At 32.2% G+C, this 5925-nt stretch overlaps 1 protein-coding gene across 1 annotated transcript in view; it reads left to right on the forward strand.

Annotated features, from left to right (window-relative positions):
- The window catches only part of LOC106872354 (myosin heavy chain, striated muscle), a 99292-nt gene that overhangs the window by 90170 nt on the left and 3197 nt on the right, over positions 1-5925 (forward strand). The window lies entirely within an intron of this gene.

Below are 5925 nucleotides of genomic sequence, written 5' to 3' on the forward strand. Positions count from 1 at the left end.
CATATATGCATACATGTATATACACACATATATACATATTCATTTTTTAATACAAACATGCATATGTATATATATTTTTATGTTTATACAAGGGAGTGCTGAAAAGTTCTTGGCTTTGAGGGTGCTGCAACAGACCTAGTTGGAGGCTTTTACACGGCTTAGAAAATCTAAAGGACCCCTACAATAAGTGTGTGAATCTAAGAAGGGAATATGTTGAATAAAATCATAATTAACTGATCCTCCTCTATTTTCTTTTATCCAAAGCCAGGAACTTTTCAGCACCCCTCACGTTTGTGTATATATTTGTATGCATGTATTTGTATGTGTGTGGGTGTTTGTATATGCGTCTATGTGAGTCAATATGTGTGTCTATATCTATGAACCTCTTTCCGGCAGACAACTTCCATACAAGTCCGTGCCAGTTCTGTCTCACAATGAAAAAAGGTAAATGTAGTCAAAATAGCAACAACACAAAAAAAAAATAGCAAAATAGTAGAAACTGTGACACACTGTGTCACACTGCGTTACAAACAGCCTGTCACATTGTGTCACAAACACCGTGTTACTCTGGATTCTGTTTCACACCACCAAACTAACAATTTGCACAGGTTTTATGCTTCTTCTTCTGTCACATGCATACACACCGGGGATGATCATTTGCCCTTTTTCTAATTGTCCATTTTTTTTTTTTTTTGGTGAGTGGAAATGTATAGGACATTTAGAGTGGAGGCAATAATTGACCTCGTGGCTTTGTGCATATATTAGGTATTATTATTATCGTTATTATTATTATTATTATTATTATTATTATTATTGGTAGAATCATTAGAATATTAGGAAATAATGCCATGCAGATATTTGTACCAGTTATTTGGAAGCTGTGCACAAATCCCACTGAGGTCAATTTTGCTTTTCATCCGTCCAAAGATCAATAAAATAAAGTACCAGTCAAATACTGGTTCAATTTAATCGACTAGCATCCTTTCCCTAAAGATTGCTAACCTTTTACCCAAATTAGAAACAGTTATTGCTACTATGATTAAATTAGTTATATTTCTAAAAATTCCTATACCAACACTGCAAGTTCAAACTTGCCTCTCATCCTTTGTGAAGAGAAGCAATAAAATAAGCACCATTTAAAAAACTGGGGGCTGTTTTAATCAGCTGAATCCTTTCAGATACTGAATATTGAAAAGGTAAATAAGATCAAATTTATGTTCAGGGTTTAGGACTTTTTTTATTCCTTTGTTTAAACTACAAAACTCTTGCTCACTAAATTTAAGTTATTAAGTTAAACTGATATTCAGAGGTTTTCTTGGGGTTTTTCTGTTATTTAAACAACAAAACCTTATCTACAAGCAGCCAGTAAGTTAACTTCCAAGGTTTATAGAAGGAGGTTAAGGAAATCATAAATCATTTTAATGTTGAATCTTAATATGGAGGTGGCTATAAATAATGTAATATATTGGATTCAAAAATGCTTTCAGATAGAAAAAAAGAGCCAAAGGCCATGACAGACATAGTAGCTAGTTACAAAATAGACTTTGGCTTCTCCTCCTAAAAATTGAATACTTTATTCTTACAAGCAAGAAAGTAAGTCTGCTCACATTATGAAATGTAAAAGCTTCAAGGAAATGTGAAGTAATTCATTTTAATGATGAATCTCAAAGTAGAGCTGATCACCAAGAGTTGACACTCATACCATCATCTTTATTAACAATCCTAGTGCCCTTTGAACTCTACAATGGCATTAGCCTGTGAATAGCCATGTCATGCACCAGGTCTATCTGTCTTCTTACTTGAATACTTGGTCATAAAAACATAATACACTGAGTTAAAAAATAAACCATAGATAGAAAAAAATAATATGCTGATGGTTACCTGTGAGATTCAAACCTCAATTTATTTCCTGAGTTATTTCCTATAGTTTAAACTACAAAACCTTTACACCTAAATGTTAGGGTAAAAATAGGCTGAACTTGCACTCTGGTTTGGGGGTCCCTTTTCTGACATCACTGCAATTTTTGTGTGTGCTGGGCATGGATATTTTTTTTAGTTTATTCTCATTGATTCACCCATTTACTACAGTTAGTCACCAATCAAAGAGGCAATGTGTTTTTAACTCACTGCAAGTAAACAGCTACAAGATGAGCAAATCAATAAGTGGAGTCCTTTTTCTATGCTTTGCGATAACTTGCCCTGTTAAAAATAGCTGCTGCCAAATCTCTTCATTCTGCTATCATCTGAAATACATAGCCAGACCTCATTGAACTCCAATGATATATACAATACAAAAAGGCTGAGCTGGTCACCAAGAGTTGACACTCATACCATCATCTTTATTCACAATCCTAGGGCCCCTTGAACTCTACAATGGCATTAGCCTGTGAATAGCCATGTCATGCACCAGGTCTATCTGTCTTCTTACCTTATCCTTGGTCATAAAAACCAGGTACATGCTTCCAAGTACTTTATTCCATCAGTCAGAGCCTCCTCTAACTCATCTTCTGAGGTCATATGGAAAATCCTTTTTCAAGCAAGGAGGTACTGACCTTTGTAACAAACCCTTCTCTTGGAAATGTCTCAAGCTGTGAAGTTCATTTTATTCCACATTGTTAGTAAATCATGGAATGTTTTTGTTGTTGCTCATGTTGTAGTTGCTATTCATATTAGGGTCTTCTCCCATTTAAATTAATTTTCTTCTTTTTGTGTGTCTTCTATTGGATTTCGAAATATTTGGGGAATGTTTTTAATTTCATTCCCTTTTGTCACCAAACTCTCATGGCTTTATTCCTATAGCACAAAATATTAATTATTAATATAATTATCAAGACTATTACATTCAGAATTGAAATCCTACTGGATTTTGAATTCTTATCATTCCTGGGTTGATGAATATAAAACCAGTCATGAACTGGGGCCAATTAAAAAATATTTTATCTGACATAGCATTCTTCACTAACATTCTTCCCTTTAGCCTGGAATTATGCGAGCAAGCGCGTCATCTTCTCAGTGAGGTAATTGACAAAACTAAAGGTACGAAACACAAAAGAAAAAGAATGATAATTATTATTAATATTGTTATTGTTTTAATTATGATAGTCATAATTAATAACATCAATAATATTAATTAATATTATTATTATTATTGTTATTGTTAAACTGCAAGAAAATATATATATATCATGTTAATAATAATATGTATATATATATATATATAAGCTTATTCAAAGAGTTTCTTGCATGAATATATAATATATAATATTATATATAAAGTAGATTTATTCAACACACTTACACACTTACAGTAGTGTATTATTTAATAATTAATGTTAATTAATCAATCAATTCCTTCATTCAATATACATACATGTGTTTATTTACAATTTTTTTCTTCTGGCTGTCGCTGCTTTGAAAAGCTTGTGATGGACCTTGCAATAAACTTGTCACGCAGGTTCCAATTTAACTCTTGGCTTTTTTTGGCATTTCAGAACGCTCTCCTTTGTTCAGACGATTATTATTATTATTTTTTTACTCTTCATTCGTTTCTTAGCAATAGTAGTTGTAGTAGTCACTTACCAATGCTATTATTGTTGTTTTCATTTCTGCTTTCCTTTATAGTTATATATATATATATGTATATATATATATATACATATATATACACACACACACACACACACACACACACACACACACACACACATACACATACATATACATATATATAACTTGTTAATTTTTCAGCTACAGTAGTTGCTTCTCAATGTTTTTTAAAACAAAAAATACAATGGCATAGTATTTTTATTGTTGTTGTTGCTTATTCATCAAATTTTCTTCATTCATATCATCAACCATGTTTTTTTTTGTCTATTTTATATATTTTTGTTTTATTCTCTTGTTTTTGAAATTATCCATCATTACATTTATCTACATACAATGGAATTACAAACTGGACCTGTAAGCCTAAAATAATTGTCAGTCATATCTCCCTCGAATCATACCTTGCTTACTTGAAAAAATGGTACATGGTACAATTTAGTCCTAGATACACTATGTCTGGAATAAGAAATGGGTTGCCTCAGATGAAACATCTTTGAATCAAGACCAAGCAAGTCAGAAACAAAAGCAAATAAATAAATGCAGTGACAATATATACATATATATATGTGTGTGATGTTGTCAGAGGAAGGCTTCATAAGTCATAAGTTAGGAAAAGAGCTCATTCGTGATAAGGTAATACAGTGAAGATATTGATAGATTTATAAATTAAAAACTATTTCCAGCCAGAATATTCCTGAATGTCTTCATAATTGTTTTCCCTAAAAGCTGAAAGGATAATCAAAGGCTTATCAGACATAAAGGGCTGGAAGTGTACAGCCAGGGTTCTTTTGCAATAAAGGTACAAAAGAAACAAACAGCCAAAAAAAAAAAAGATATTTGGTAACAGTTAAAAATCTGGAACAAAATTGCAAGATATTCTGATATGTAAAAGTGGAGGCACATGTTTTTTGTGGTTAGGGTGTTGGATTCATGATTGCAAGATTGTGGTTTCAATTCCTGAACCAGGCAATGCGTTGTGTTCTTGAGCAAAACACATCATTTCACGTTGCTCCAGTCCACTCAAAAGATAAAAATGAGTCATCCTGTGACAGATCCCTGTCCTGTCCAGGAATGAATATATATATCCACCATAGAAACTGGAAATCTGACACTGTGCTCCTTAAAGAGTAATGTAGACTAACTATGGTATGCAAAACTATATATCTTAGGAAAGCTACCGAAAGGCCAAAATAGGAATCCTATGCAAGTGATATGCTAGTATTAACAATACAAATATCATAAACAAAACATGAGAAATCGAAGAAACGGTGTACATCATTTATTGAAAAAACAATTATTATTTTTTCAGTAAAAGAAACAAATTCATCCACCAACGATAACTAAGGAACTTCATTGGTAAGGAGAATCTAAGAAAATTACTTCTTAAATATTTTCTTCTTACCTAAAAAAAAACCGGGTGCTGGTATGTGTTGTAATACACCCGTCCTCTCTTCAATTAAACCTGCATTGTTTGATATCAGAATTACTACTTTATATGAGAACCTCTCCTTAAAATATATTGAATTTGAGTTTTCATTCTTTTTTGTTAACTAGTCCAGTTTTCATTATTTTTTTCTTAGTGTGTGATCCTTCTAAATATTAATCCCTACTTTAATGATTTCTGTAAATGAACCCTAAAAGTAATTCCCTTAAATATCTCTATTTTTTCCTTAATTTTTTTTTCTTTCATCTCTAGCTTCAGTCATCCTTCTATCATTTTCTTTTCTTCTGTCTTCTCTTTCCCTTTCCTTATTTCCTTCCTATATTTCTTTTCTCTCCTTCTCAGTCTTTCTCCATTTGTCTTCATTCCTTATTCTCTCTTCATTCTCATAGTCATGTATTTCCTCCAGAAAAACTTATCTCTTCTCTAACCCACATGACTCTCCTATCGAATGATCAAGTTTGCCAAAACTGAAAGTTCTCTTCAATGACTTGTTAAACCCTCTTCTTACTTTCAAAATGGCATGAATGAATTCCTGTAGAAAGATATCCTTCAATAAACCCTTGTTAATCCTAAAACTCAACTCAAAATGAATTATTATCAGTTGCTAACCCCTGAAAATGTAGTTTATCCTGTGTCTTATGGTCCTCACCTGTAGTGGTTTTATGTGAGGCCTTGATGTTTTTTAATGATGAAATGATTCTTTTCCTTAAAATGATCTCAGTACTTTCATTTCTATTCTTCACAGAACACCATTTCTCCATTTCCTACTTGTCATAACCACATCTCTCTCATCCTCTCTCTTTTCATTCAATCTATCATTCTATCAACACACACACACACACACACACACACATATATATATATATATATATATATAT

The sequence above is a fragment of the Octopus bimaculoides genome, chromosome 29 (genome assembly GCF_001194135.2).
Source record: "Octopus bimaculoides isolate UCB-OBI-ISO-001 chromosome 29, ASM119413v2, whole genome shotgun sequence".
Lineage (NCBI taxonomy): Eukaryota > Metazoa > Mollusca > Cephalopoda > Octopoda > Octopodidae > Octopus > Octopus bimaculoides.